Genomic DNA, 15,887 nt, shown 5'->3' on the forward strand with positions numbered 1-15,887 from the left:
TAACTAGTCAGTTAACCTATGCATTTGTTTAATAGTTCACTCTCCAAATACTGTTGAGAAATCACTGTACTAAGTGCTGTCATAACAAAAAGTTTCAAGATCATTAAAAAGGAGAGGAAAAAAAGAGTAAGGCATCTTGTTACTTGGGTGCCTCTTCATCCATCACCCAGCAGCATAGAAGAGACACTCCTTATGGTTAAATCATCTCTTCCCCACAAGGAAAATGCATTGAAATCCCAAGACTGGCATTAACATCTCTGATGCTCTGAACAGACACTCTACTCCAACCCATGCAGTAGAGGGCAGGTACTTTTATATTATTTTTTCTTGAGAGTTCAGGTGCTAACAAAGAATGGCTAACACGTTTTAAAAGGATCTCCTTTCACAGATACACACAACAATAGCACGGAAGCACAGGGGTTAAGTCACAGTCGTTTGTTCTGCTTAAAATTTTGTATTCAAAGAAAGAGACTGACTCCCTGATAGAGGGAACATACTTTTATACAGGTGTATTGTGGTCACAGAGCTGCTGACCTAGTAGAAAAGATGTCTTCCAGCAAACACTGTTCCCAAGTAAATTTCTACTGTGGATACTCTGCTTTCTCATTGACTTACTTGGCTGGAAATATTATTTTTTGGATGTAGTAAGCATCATGTTAAAATTGAAGCAACACATCAAGATGTTATATGTTCAAATGGAGAAAAATACTTCTGATAAAATAATATTAATGTTAAAAAAATGACTAAGGTGTCATTATAAGAATATCATAAGGTATTCACATCACAAGACAAAAATAATAACAACTATCCTCTAAAAAGTAGCCATTTGCCCCATATTATTTTCATACTGTTTCTATTCTAGAGAAGGCAAACCTCCAAACAGTTATTTGGCTGTCTTTTAAATTCTCTTTGAATCAACTTAGCATTTGGAAGTTTACATTTAAATGGGTTTATCTTTCAGAGATTTCATTTGAGCTTTATGATGATATCTTTCTAAATATCTTATTGAGTTCTCTATAGTTTTGGATGGGAAGTAATAATGATTACAATAGTAACAGCTACTTTTATTAAGTGATATTAATTTCAAAGCATAATTATAAATTTGTTAATATTTGCACCAGTTCTAGGAGGCAATATTATACTTCCTCTTACAACAAATGAAGAAACTAGAGTGCAGATAAGTTATATAACTTACTCAAAGACACTTTACTACAAAGCCCACGAACTTTACCAGAACAGTATCTGGTCTTATATTGGAGGTTTACCTCATTGTCTGTGAAAGTATCATTACCTGGCTATCAGCTAGTATACATCTGAAAGATTACAGATGAATAATTTATCATAGATATCATCTGCTCTCTTTCTAGTTTAGTTATTAAGCTATTGACCAGTATTTTCATCAGAGATTGTTAAGCCCTCACACATTATTAATCTTATCAAAGTTCATTTCATTGAAAGACATTAGCCAGCTTCTAGAATTTGTCTGTGATCAATCACTCCAAATGCTGCTAGTCATGTGTTTGAGCAGTGCTGATTCTTTAGCTTATTCTTTTAGCTCAGAATCCTGAATTAAATTATCCAAAACTAAGTGTAAAGTGTTCAAAAAAAGGCAGTTTATACACTGTATGTCAAACCTTCAATACTCTGACAATCAAGTCTCTTTTGATTTTAGGAAAGTTCGTGAAAATAACAGAGTTTTCTGATGTTCACTTTGTAAGCATCTGTGAATGAGACTTTAGCATGGTAACTGTCCTAAGATCACTGCACATATTTGTTATATTATTACTAATTTATGTTGTGTTCACTCTTGCTTCTTTAAATCCTCAACTTCGCTTTCATCTTATTTTTCTTCTTACTGGAATATAAGCAAAAAGAGTCTGGTTTATACATCAGGGAATATCTTTATTTCATCTGGTTCCTTTGGGTATAGAATTCTACTTTTAAAGATAATTTTACTTGGCACTTTGGAAGTTCTTTTCCTCTGTCTCTTAAATTGTATTACTAATTATTTTAAAAGAAAACCTCATTCTTTTTATTACACTTTAGAATTTTCTCTGTGTCATTGATTCTACACTGCTTTGACTATAATGTGCCTTGGTTTTGGGTTTTTTTGGTGATAATTTATTTTTTTTAAGCATACTCACATTCTAAGATATTTTGTTTGTGTTGAATATTTTATTAATTCTAGTAAGTTTTCAGTTATTTTATCTCAAAGTATTAGTTTCCCACTACTCTCTTCATTCTCTCCTTCTATAACTTTTATCAGGCTTATGAAGAAGTTTCTGAGTTTATTCTATTTATGTTTCTTAATATTTGTATTATTTCTGTGCTCCTAATTTTATACTGAATTCTAGAGCATTTCCTCAACTCAATTTTTCAATTCAACAGTTCAGGCCTCAGTTGTGTTCAATGCTCTTTGGCTCATTATTTGGAACTTTCATTTCAAAAACAACATATCTTTAATTTCCATTTTTTCTAATGATTCTTTTTCATAATAATCTAAATAATTTTTAGCATTCCATCTATCCTTTTTCTCTTTTACCTATTTATGGTAATAATTATATATATACATATATATATATAATATACACTAATTATATAAACTGAAGTCCTTTCAGATTGCAGTAGAACACAGTGGCTAAAAATATGGACACTGGACTTAGAATGCTGTGTTCTAATCTTGGTTCCACAGTTTAGAATCTTTCCCCTCTTGAGTAGTTCTCTTTCAGTTTCCTCATCTATAAGAGAGTGAAAGTACTAGTATCTATCTCATATCGTTGGTAGGACAAGGACACACACATACACACACATTTATATATACAGTACATAATTAGTGCTCACAACTAGCTGCTATTATGTTTATTATGGGGTTGCAAAGAGTTGGACACAACTTGGTGACTCAAGAACAATAACTGTGTTTATTATTATGATTATGGTTACTGTTTCCTCAAGTGTAATCTATTTATACTATGTACACATAGTATTTGTTTTCTCCGTGTTTTTAGTTAAGTTTGATTGTTGGCTCATCTTCCAAGGAGGAATACTCCTTTAGGCATCCTGGGTTTGAATGACCTCACAGGAGAGGCATGTAGAAACTTCAGTCCCAGACTTAATAGAGGGGAGTGGCTATATCCAGAAAGTAATCACATTTCCCTCTGTCTTCTGGACCAGGCACAATCTGCTTCTCCTCTAAAAGCATGGAGAAGAAGCAAATTATTCTTCCACTCATTTCTTCCATGGAACCCCCACCTTTCCTCATTCTCCTAAACTTTGGAAATGGAGGGCCATGTAAATATTTTCATTTCCCCCAAATGCTGCTTATAAATAATTGGATGGCTCCTTTCTTTCAATATCTGTCTATACCATCTTTATTCAGTCCTTACTAACATTGACTTATATCCCCATGAAGTTATGGGTACTTTCCAACACAACTCACATTTTCACAATTATGACTTTTCATTCTAGTCTACCTTCAATCCAATAGGTTCTACATCCAATTAGATAATACTATGGACCACTTTGCTTATTTCTTTGATAGCAATAAGCATGCATAATAAATCATAGCCAAATGCTTCCATGTATAATCAAGTTATATGTAATTATAACTGAGGGTTGGCCTTTTGGATTAATGTTTAATCAATGATTAATACTTAAAAGTATAATGTGCAAAAATGAATTAAGACAATTTTGTTCATTGTTCAGTAGGCATATAGAATAATATACTATACTATGCACAATGAATTATAGGTCTCTCAGGCAATGGCACCCCACTCCAGTACTCTTCCCTGGAAAATGCCATGGATGGAAGGAGGAGCCTGGTAGGCTGCAGTCCATGGGGTCGCGAAGAGTCGGACACAACTGAGTGACTTCACTTTCACTTTTCACTTTCATGCATTGGAGAAGGAAATGGCACCCCACTCCTGTGTTCTTGCCTGGAGAATCCCAGGGATGGGGGAGCCTGGTAGGCTGTCGTCTATGGGGTTGCACAGAGTCGGACACGACTGAAGCGACTTAGCAGCAGTAGCAGCACAGACCATTTAGCTTCTAAGTTCGTTGACCTCCACCTCAATTCATATCAAAAGCATACCAGAAAGTCTATAATTGATCTACATCCCTTGTCACTTTAATCTCTTCATCCAGTTTTCTACAAGTCCTCAACTGGAAATTCTGCCTTAATAGTTATTCTAGTTCTTGGTCCCTTCCTGATTACTCACATCAGACTCTCATTCAGTCAGGATGCCACGATTCTCCACTAAACCTTCTACCCTATCCAGAAGGCTAGTGGCCAACCTTGGTTACTCTAATAATCTACTTCCTTTGTTTCCATTCCTAGACACCAAACCAACATTGGAGGAAATCACTATTTATCATCCACTTTTTCTGTAACTCCCCCACTCTACCAAAACAGGAATCCTTTTACTCATTAGTCATCTCATAATATGTTAAGTCTCCAACTAGATTATCCAGATTCCTGAGAGCAGAGACTCTATTTATACACATCTCTATCTCCTTAAGAATTGGTATATTAAAATGTATATTGCTTTTAATGAATAAATGAATGGTTACATGATGAATGAATGGTTGGATGGACAGAGGAATAATTGGATTTTCCTCCAAAACAATAAGAACTTTGATGTTCCACCTCACCTTGCTTCCACCTCACAGTGAGTCATGCACAGCAGTGGTAGAACAGCTTTTAGCCCTACACAAAAGCCATGTCAAGCCCTGCTCAGCTCAGTCCTTCCTCTGATTTAGTTTGGTTCCTTTTAACAACTTTGGTCGTAAATCTGTGAACTAGATCAGACTACAGAAGCTAGTCCCAGTTCAAAGGGTCAGATAGAAGATAAGCTATACTCAGCTGAGGTTACCTTGACTTGGTTTTGCTCCTTGATCAGCAAACCTTAAGGATACGGTTTGGTATAACCGTGGTTTCCAGGTGTCTCCCTTAACCATTACAATGATATAAAGTTTGGTGGCCTCAATGGTCCATGATGTAGAAAGAAACTTAAGACTAGAGAATCCCAGACATGCAGGGTTTTAAAATATTACATCTCTTAGGCAGTGTAGTTGGAGAGCATGTTAGGACTTGAAGATCCATCCTGTTACCACAAAATAACTACTTTCCTGCACTGTAGATATGTGTTTCACTTTTTACTCCTTCCTGAGCCATAGCTTGTGTTACAGGGCAGACAAACAGACCTGCTTTCATTCCTCTAAGCATTAGATTCATTTTTAATTTAGTTTATTTACATCGTGTCTAAAAGAATGTTCTGCTTATGTTCACAATGTTCTTTTCATTTTCTTTTGCCAAGGAGTCATTTTCTTAATGCTTATCTCTGTGAATCTCTAATGATGACCAGTCCTTAGAACATAAAAGTTAACAAGATCCTTCAATTTTTCCACTGGGCATGATTCCGCACAAAATCATTCACACTGCAGAGCTCCTCCAGCTCTTGCAGGATAAAAAGGATTATCTTCCTTATCTTAACCCTGTTCCTTCCTAAGTAAAGATCTAGAAGGAAGTAAGAATATTGCTTCTTGGAGAATGTTTGTACCTCCATTCCACTGTGGAGTAAAAGATCATGAATTCCATGAGATCAGTCATATAAAGGAATGAATTCAATTTCAGTCTCAAATCCAAAGAGAATCATTAAAACTTTTTGATAATATATGGATATATAAATGGAATCACCCACTGTTCACTCGTCTTGGTATAAGAGACAGTGTAGTGTATTACTAAGCACTGTGACAGAATCACATTAAGCTATGTTCAAGTTTTAATTCTTATTACCTGTTAAACTTCTGAGCACAGGTTTTCCTGCTTTCTGAAAGTAAAATGTTCCTATGAAATTTCTCATAAGCCAGGAAGCAATTACCTTAGGACACATCTTACTAATGGATGCCCAAAATCAATCAAGATAGAGCACAGATGTTCACACACACAGTTAAAAGCGATGGCAGCCTGATGCTGAGATGCGGAGTGTAGTTCCCAGGGAAGGGGCTTGGTGTTACCATTCTCTTTACTTAGATGTGGCTGCCTTTATAGGCTGCTGCAAAACCTTTGCTGAATGCTGTTTTACCTTTTTGCCTTTTTTTGTAAAAGCAAAAATCATCTTCAAATTTATTTTGGTTAGTGAAAATAAGAGTTGATGTAGATCTTTCATGAAGTGGCATAAAATGAACCTTGAAAAAGTGGGGAATACCTGTATTCATTCTCCCAGCACTTCAGTTTTCTCATCTGAGGATGCTAATAACATCAGATCACAAGATCTTATATATCATGTTCCTTAGAAGAAAAGCTATGACAAACCTAGACAGCATACTAAAAAGCAGAGACATCACTTTGTCGACAAAGGTCTGTATAGTCAAAGTTATTATTTTTCTAGTAGTCATATATGGATGTGAGAGATGGACTATAAAGAAGGCTGAGCATTGAAGAATTGATGCTTTCCAACTGTGGTGATGGAGAAGACTCTTGAGAGTCCCTTGGATAGCAAGGAGATAAAACCAGTCAACCCCAGAGGAAATTAACACTGAATATACATTGGAAGGACTGACGTGACCTTCTAATACTTTGGTCACCTGATGTGAAGAGCCAACTCATTGGAAAATACTCTGATGCTGGGAAAGATTGAAGGCCAGAGGAGAAGGGGCAACAGAGCATGAGATGGTTGGATGGTATCATCAATTTAATGGACATGAGTTTGAACAAACTTCAGGAGATGGTGAATGACAGGGAAGCCTGGCATGCTCCAGTCCATGAGATTGCAGAGAGTTGGACATGACTTAGTAACTGAACAACAACAACAATCATATGTAAAACATCTGGCAATTGGTAAGAATTCCATGCGTGGTAGTTATCAACCCCTCTTTTAAAAAAATGTCAAGGGATGAAAACAGTGATCAAAAATTGGCCTGCAAATCCCAGCTCTTAAAATGGCGCAGCAGAATTCCTGAGAGCTGACAACAGCAGCTTGCTGGTCTCTTTGGAACATGGTCCTTCTGTTCAGATGTCTCAGAAAGGAGTATCATGCATGAATATGCCGTACTTAACCAAGGGACAGCATCAACTGGTCATGACTGGCTTATATATAGCTTTTTACAGAAGGTCCCCAAAGTATTTAACTGAATGTCTTTCAAGCACTGCATGAATCCCTAACATTGCACCAAAGCTGGGCATATCTCTCAAAATGTCATAATAAAAGGTTGTTGCTGAGCCATGAAAGGTGTTGGGATTCTTAGCCTCTGGAGGAGAGGAATTCAATCTGGGGCCAGTGATGAGGCTTGATCGCTCAAAGCTTTAGTGTAATAAAGTTTTATTAAAGTACAAAAGAGAGAAAGCTTCTGACATAGACATCAGAAAGGGAGCAGAAAGAGCCCCCCCCACCCTGCTAATCTTTAGCTGGATGTTGCATAGCTACCAGCAGGCTGCTAATTAGAGAAAGGAAATATCTCAAAACTCAGAGTGGCACCAGACCCCTCACCTTCAACGTGCATTTTGAGATAACATTGGCACAAGGTAAGTCATCCCGGGCCATAAAATGATTGACATGAATCTTGAAGAAAGGCAGGTTTCCAAGCAAATATATGGTTTCATTAACATAGATTAGGAGAACAATTGTATGAGTGAAACATACTGGTTAGTCAAGTCTGTGAGTCTTAAGTGGAACCAACTTGAAGACAGAGTCTAGGGTAAATACATAGTTCATTTAACATAGCTTAAGAAAAATATTTCCGTAAGAAAAATGCATTGGTTAGCTCAAGGTTTGAGAAAAGTTAAGTTCAAGTGGAACCAGGTGTCCTCATGGCAACACAGACTTTTAAGAGAAATCTTTTAATTCGTATAGAGAAGAGAAAAAAAATCTGACACTTGTAGTTTGTTTCTTCCTGCTGCTTAAGAGAGAGATTAAAAAAAAACATCTGACACTTACAGCCTATTTCCTGCATTTGGAGATCTCTAGCTTTCCTGCCTGTTACCCTCTTAATGACAGCATTAAATTCTATTCCAACAGTAGAATTTTTAACCAAAAATTCCTGCATGTACCTTCAGTTTTACAAAATCAAATAACTAACTGGTAGGAGAGTGTTTCAAAACATACATCACTAAAGTAAATATGGGAAGTCAGTTCTGACCTCTCCCTTGTAATCACTGTGCTTAGATGATGGTTCAGTGGTCTGTCAGGAAGTCTGGTATCCTGAGCACACCAGTTTACATACTAACCATTGGAACATGGACCCCAAATTACAGAAAGGTCCCTCTTTGTAATTTTCAATTTGGCTAAAATTAGAAAGGTTATTTGATGCAGGAAATTTGTCTGAAAACTTTTTGGTGGCCTCAAGTGTACTTGAAAAGATTTCTAACAATTCTGGGGGTCTCATGTCTAATAACAAGAAACATCACTGAAAATGGTCACAGATAGTTTGGAGGTCTCATGAAATTATGCATATTTCTAATCAAGTTATTTTTATGAATCTTTAAAGAACCCCACTTTTCCCAAAGTGACAGTTATACACAGGCAATAACCATGGAGCTCAGAAAATTATCTATCATGGAAAAGTAACTTAAAAGTAACATCCTACTTAGCAATAACATTTTAACTAAAGAAGACAATATTAACTCTTTTATATTACTTATAGCAAGTCCCCTCATTAGAGAGACACTTTTGACATGGTTGTTGATTGGCTCTTAGAGATGCTTTATCCAAACTATGAAAGCATAGTAGCTAACAACTGAATAAAATATTAGAATTTATAAAATGCTTGCTATATGCCAGACACTATTAAAAAAAAACATTTATTTATTGCATTCTCACAAAATTCCTCTGAGGTGAACTAATATCCTTACTTTAAATGAGGAAATAGAACATATCTATGAAATAGAAACAGACTCACACACATAGAGAACAGACTTCTGGTTTCCAAAGGTGAAGCAGTTGGCAGAAGGATGGAAGGTTGGAGATAGTAGATGTAAATTATTACATGGGGAATTGGTAAGTAGCAAGGTCTTACTCTATAGCACAGAGAATTATTTTCACTGTCCTCTTATAAACCATAATTAAAAATAAAATTAAAATAAGAATGGATATATGTGTATAACTGAATCACTTTCCTGTACAGTAGAAATTAATACATTACAAATCAACTATACTTTAATTAAAAAAATAAAAGAAGTAAAGGTTAGAGGATTATTAAATAGCTTTCAAAGGTTGTACATGTATGCTAAGTTGCTTCAGTCATTTTCAACTCTTTGCAACTTCATGGAACCTTGTGTCCCACCAAGGTCCACCGTCCTTGGGATTTTACAGGCAAGAATACTAGAGTGGGTCGCCAAGCTCTCCCCTAGGGAATCTTCCCGACCCAGAGACTGAACCTGTGTTTCACGTCTCCTGCATTGGCAGGCGGGTTCTTTACTGCTAGAGCCACGTGGGAAGCCCTGAAATTTGCACACGTAGTAAATATTGGAAGCACTACTACAAAGATGTAGGAACTGTGAGATTCCAGTGCTTTCAGCACTGCATTCAACCTCTATACTAAACAACTTCTCCAGTCTACAAAGCACACTTACCTGTAGGGTACACATGTTCCTCATAACAACCTAGTTTATAGTTAAGAAAGTTTAGGTCAATGGATGGTAGGATCACACAGGTTGCCAGGGGTGAAGATGGACCCAAGTCCAACTTTCACTTCAAGTCACTCCAAATTATTAAGAAATTGGACTTTCCTGGCAGTCTAGTGGTTAAGACTCTAAGCTTCCACTGCTTGGGGCTTGAGTTCGATCTCTGGTTGGGGAACTAAGATCCCACATGCCTCACAGTGTGGCCAAAACATTATTATTTTTTTTAATTTAAAAAATAAAAAAAGAACACTTTTAAGAAACAAACAAGCAAAAAAACCAAGTTATTAAGAAATTAAACTAACTAAATCCATAACCCAGGTGTCCTACATCACAGGCAGATTCTTTGCCGTCTGATCCACCAGGGAAGCCCAACTAAATCCATGCTGCTACTGCTGCTAAGTCGTTTCAGTCGTATCCGACTCTGTGCAACCCCATAGACGGCAGCCCATTAGGCTCCCCCATCCCTGGGATTCTCCAGGCAAGAACACTGGAGAGGGTTGCCGTTTCCTTCTCCAGTGCATGAAAGTGAAAAGTGAAAGTAAAGTCGCTCAGTCGTGTCCAGCTCTGTGCGACCCCATGGACTGCAGCCTACCAGGCTCCTCCGCCCATGGGATTTTCCAGGGAAGAATACTGGAGTGGGGTGCCATTGCCTTCTCCGAACTAAATCCATACTAGGAAATAAATGCTTCTTTTTAGTGGGACGCACTGCATATACACATTAAAGATGACTATAAATTAAGTATATCCTCAGTGCATCCATCTACATGTTAACACCTATCTTGTTATTCCCCTCTTGTTGGAACCACTATCATTACTCACCTGAACATGGCTGCCACCCTACAGCTGCACTCCTTTAGAGCCATAGATACCTCTGAGAAGCTAGTATAAGAAATAAACTTTGCCCTCCATGACAATAACTGTTTACGCATTTTCACATATGCAGGTGTGTGCACAATGTAGCATGGCATTTTACAGAGCTTCCCCAGTGGGGAATCCTCCTTGAGGATTTCAGCCCCCCTCCATCATCTATTCGAAGAAGGCCATGGCACCCCACTCCAGTACTCTTGCCTGGAAAATCCCATGGATGGAGGAGCCTGGAAGGCTGCAGTCCATGGGGTCACTGAGGGTCGGACATGACTGAGCAACTTCACTTTCACTTTTCACTTTCATGCATTGGAGAAGGAAATGGCAACCACACTCCAGTGTTCTTGCCTGGAGAATCCCAGGGACGAGGGAGCCTGGTGGGCTGCTGTCTATGGGGTCGCACAGAGTCGGACACGACTGAAGTGACTTAGCAGCAGCAGCAGCCATCATCTATTAGATGCACAGCAGCCATGGTGATGGTTGAAACAGAAGTCAGGTCATGTCGTTTCTCGACTGAAAACCCGCTGATGACTTACCTCACTCAGAAAAGAATCCAAAGCGAGACACCACATAGGCAGACTCCACAGTTCCTCACTTCCTGGTCCTTTCCTTCAACCACTTTGCTCCGGTCACAAAAGTCTTCTTGCTTACATACATCAAGCTGACTCCTGACTAGCACCCTGGTTCTTAGGATTCCTTCTGCCTTGAAGGCTCTTTCTCCAGAAGTCCACAAAACTGGCTCCTTCGTCCAGATCCCCTGGTTTCATCCGATCACAGAGATCCTCTAATCACTTTCTCACAACCATTTTTCAAATCATATCCTTGTTTCATATTCTGATCTTTTTCTCTGTACACTAAATGCTTTGTACCCTGAGTATACAAACTTTGTTTTGCTAACTGCTATAATCCCAGTGACTAGATCATGGTTGGTATATGCTGAGCACTTGTGAAGTATCTGTTGGATGAGTCATGAGCTACATAAACAACTTAATAAATATGACACAAAGTATAAATATAAATAAGCCTCTTCACAACCAAGTTAGCCACATTTTTTTAAAAAGACACTGTTATGTATTTATCTTCAAAACTAGTTCAGAATTGGTTCACAGACCATTCAATGGGGTTGATTTCATTACTTTATAGTCACATTTAGAGTTCTTAAAAAGTGTAAGATGGTATTTTTTTTTTAGATTGATAACCCATTCTACTCACCAGCTGTGTGTCTGGTTGATCTTTCCCCTGAAATCTAATTGACCTTCTAAAAAGAATATTGTATTTTGGGTACCCAGTTAAATGACTGTGCTTGTTGGACTCTGATCAATAGTTCCCTCTGAAAATTCATATATATAAAAAATACTGTTACTCTTCAAGTTTGCTGTTTGTCAGAAATTCAATATACTTTAGAAGGAAAATCAAGAAATCATTCCCTCTGTTCCCTCTGCTATGGTGTGTGACATTGAAGACTTATCCAAGAGTCTTTAAAAAGTATAAAGTATACTACTGAGCCAAGGTAGACTTCATCAAATAATAAAATTTCATCAATTAAACATGCTTAAAAATCAGTGATCATACAGAAATAATATATGCAAACTTCCTTTGTGCTGAGATCAGTAACTTTCTCACGTATATAAATTTAACCCACTTTGTGTTTAGGGGTTACAATGTGTCGATCTATATCAGGGAAATACCCTATGTAGTTAATCTCTGGTTATCCATCCAACCCCATCCAACAAACTTATAGAGAATCAACTGTGTGCCAGCAGCATTACCAGTTGCTAGATATACAAAGCTGAGTGATACACATATTTTAGAGAGAAAGAGAATCTAAAGATGAAATAACTGCAGTGCACTGTCAAAGTATCCTGGAAACGGAAATGTACAATATGGAATGGGACCACAAACAAACAGGAGCCCAAGTCTTCCAAAGGAAATGAAGAAGAGCATAGAGGCTTTTAAAGAAAGTAAAATTTGAGCTTAATTTTGAAGGATGCTGAAAAGCTTCCTCCAAAAAGAAGAGGTCAAAGGAAGGAAACAACTATCCAGGCAATGGAAGTGCTTGGAAAATCTTGGAGGAAATGGAGAATACATTGAATGGGTGAAGTGGAGGAGTTAAGCCTATAAGGAGAAGTGCTGTCCTTACATAAAGTATTATGGCCATGATGAGCAATCCAAGTTGAAGAAATAGTCTAATGACTGTTTCTGAATCATTTTTGAACAAAGTCCTTTCTGGGAGCAACATGGACGATGCAGTATAGGAAGGGCAAGGCTTTGCTGGAGTTTTAGTAGTCATCTTACATTTTGAAGGAGGAAAAGGGGACGACAGAGGATGAGATGGCTGGATGGCATCACTGACTCAATGGGCGTGCGTCTGAGTGAACTCTGGGACTTGATGATGGACAGGGAGGCCTGGAGTGCTGTGATTCATGGGGTCGCAGTCGGACACGACTGAGCTGAACTGAACTTACATCTTGAAATAGGAGTTTTGTTAGGAGCTAGACATTTTTATCCACAGACTCAAAAAGGTCTGCCTCCTGTAAAACATTAGAGGATGAGTTCCTTGTGGTAAAGTACCTGGTCTTATTCATCTTTCTTTCCCCAGAACCTGGCAACAGGAACCACAGATGCTCAGTAAATAATTTTCAGTTGAATCAGACTGTGTTTTGTTAATGCAGCGAGCTTTCAGGCTCTGTTGTATAACACACTCTAATGCAAAGATGGAGACATCCATAAGTCTTTCACTGGTGTCCAATGGCCTATCTTTGGTAAGAAGGTCTCTCTGCTGGCACTCGTGATCCAAGACAGCTGCACTGGAAAATGCAAGAAAGCACTTCAGTCCACCTCACTTTGCTCTCCCTTCTTCATAGGATAAAGCCAGAACAAATGTTTCAACCAGAAGCAACTTTGATTTCCTACTCAAACTGAATTCCATTTATTATGTTCAAGGAATAAAATAGCATGGATATACCTAACAAAATTTCTCCAGAAAAGCAGCTGGAGTCATCATTGGGAAAATTTAGTTAAAAAAATAATTATATGTGTCATATGGCACTTCTTCCAGCAGCTTACTGTAGCTCAACAACTGCAGTAGTAAGTACTGCCCACCCATTCTCTACTAACCCTGTTCAACTCTATTTAAATCAGTTAAATTGATAGTTAATTTTTAATTGATTTAACAAATAAGAGACATTTAACTATCATGTATTGTGCACATGCTGTAAACAAACATACATTATGTGTTAATAGTTTTATGCATGTTATCTTATTCAATCTTTCCAGCAGACTTGATCATTGTCAATGCCCACACATATTCCCCTGTGTGTGCTTTTGAAAGCCATCACAACAATTTTCAAAGGGTTTTAAATCCATTAACTTTAAAGCATAGTGAATATACTCTCTTGAGAATAAAAGAGAAAGGATACGAAACTACAATTCAGAAAGGTTTAGGTGTATAAGACCACCTAGGTGGTAAGAAGTGGGACTAGGATTTAAACCCCAGCCAGTCTGACTCCCAATCCCCCTGGTTCTCAAAACTTACCTTCTTTCTCAGTTTTATTGAGAAATAACTGACATATAACATTATATTAGTTTGCAGTTGGTTTTGTTCAGCCACAAAGTTGTGTCCGACTCTTTGCAACCCCATGGACTGCAGCACACCAGGCTTCCTTGTCCTTCACTTTCTCCTGCAGTTTGCTCAAACTCAAGTCCATTGAGTCACCGATGCCATCCAACCATCTCATCCTCTTCGCCCCCTTTTCCTCCTGCTTTTAGTCTTTCCCAGCATCAGGGTCTTTTCCAATAAGTTGGCTCTTTGCATCAGGTGATCTAAGTATTAGAGCTTTAGCTTCAGTATCAGCCCTTCCAATCAGTATTCAGGGTTGATTTCCTTTAGGATCAAGTGGTTTGATCTCCTTGCTGTCCAAAAGACTCTCAAGAATCGTCTCTAGCAACACAGTTTGAAAGCGTCAATTCTTCAGTTGCTAAGCCTTCTTTTTGGTCCACCTCTCACATCCATACATGACTACTGGAAAAATCATAGCTTTGACTATACAGACCTTTGTCTGCAAAGTGATGTCTCTGCTTTTTAATAGGCTGTCTAGGTTTGTCATAGCTTTTCTTGCAGTGAGCAGGCATCTTATACATGATGATGTGATATTTGAATACACTGTAAAATGATTACCACCATTACTTTACATCCATCAGCTCGTAATGTTGCAATTTTTTTCTTGTGATGAGAATTTTTTACATGTACTCTTCTAGCAAGCTTCAAGTATACAATATAGTGTCATTAACCATAGTAACAATGCAGTAGGTAATATTATTAGGACTTACTTATTTTATAATTGGAAGTTTATACCTTTGACCCCACCAAGAACCCCAGCCTCTGGCAACCTCCAATATATTCTGTTTCTATGAGTTTGGGTTTTGTGCATTTGAATCACCTCAGGATCTTGTGAAAATACACGTTTTGACTTAGGAGTGCTATAAGCTTAAGGCGAGGCCAGAGATTCTGGGGACCATATCTTGGTTATAAATACTAAACCACTATGGTTCTAAACTATACTGGACTTGAGCATAGAAAATTCAGCCTGTGCCAATGCCTGTAACAGATATTTGATTGTTATCTCTGCAAGTTCTGAACTTATACAGGTCTAATTTATACATGCAGGTTTTCCTTGTCCCGACATTGTATATTTTATTCCCTGAATTTTCAGGTTTTTAAAACAAAATTCAGGTCTTTTTGAAGCATTAAACTCTCAGCAAAATATGATCCACTTAATGTTCTTCTACTCTCCTGGAAAGAAAGTGTTTGCATAGAAGACAACTGGAGAATTAAAGAAAAGATGATCTGATAAGCAATTTCACTATTGGGTATATAGTCAAAGAAAATGAAAACATGAAATCCAAAGGATACATGAACCCCAATGTTCATAGCAACATTATTTACAATTGCCAAGATATGGAAGCAACTTAACTGTCCTTCAACAGATGAATGGATAAAGAAATAATGGTGCACATATACAATAAAACATTATATACATATATACATAAAATGCAATATTACTCACCCATAAAAAGGGATGAAATTCTGCCATTTGCAGCAATGTGGGTGGTCCTAGAGATTAAGTACTATGTTTAGTGAAATAAGTCAGACAGAAAAACAAATGCTCTGTTATCACTCAGTGTTAGTTGCTTCTGATTTAAAGAAAAGAGTCATTAACTAATTCATTAACTTAATAAGTGAATATTAATTCATTTAATTTTTATAGAAATCATATGCTGTGAGTATTGGAAAAGGCAATGCAACCCACTCCAGTACGCTTGCCTGGAAAATCCCGTGGACAGAGGAGCCTGGTGGGCTGCAGTCCATGCGGTCATTAAGATTTGCACACGACTGAGCGACTCCACT

General features: G+C 37.6%; 1 protein-coding gene across 1 annotated transcript in view; it reads left to right on the forward strand.

Moving 5' to 3' along the window:
• The window catches only part of GABRB1 (gamma-aminobutyric acid type A receptor subunit beta1), a 434,698-nt gene that overhangs the window by 176,418 nt on the left and 242,393 nt on the right, over positions 1 to 15,887 (forward strand). The gene's annotated exons all lie outside the window — the stretch shown is intronic.

The sequence above is a fragment of the Budorcas taxicolor genome, chromosome 6 (assembly GCF_023091745.1).
Source record: "Budorcas taxicolor isolate Tak-1 chromosome 6, Takin1.1, whole genome shotgun sequence".
Classification (NCBI taxonomy): Eukaryota; Metazoa; Chordata; class Mammalia; order Artiodactyla; family Bovidae; genus Budorcas; species Budorcas taxicolor.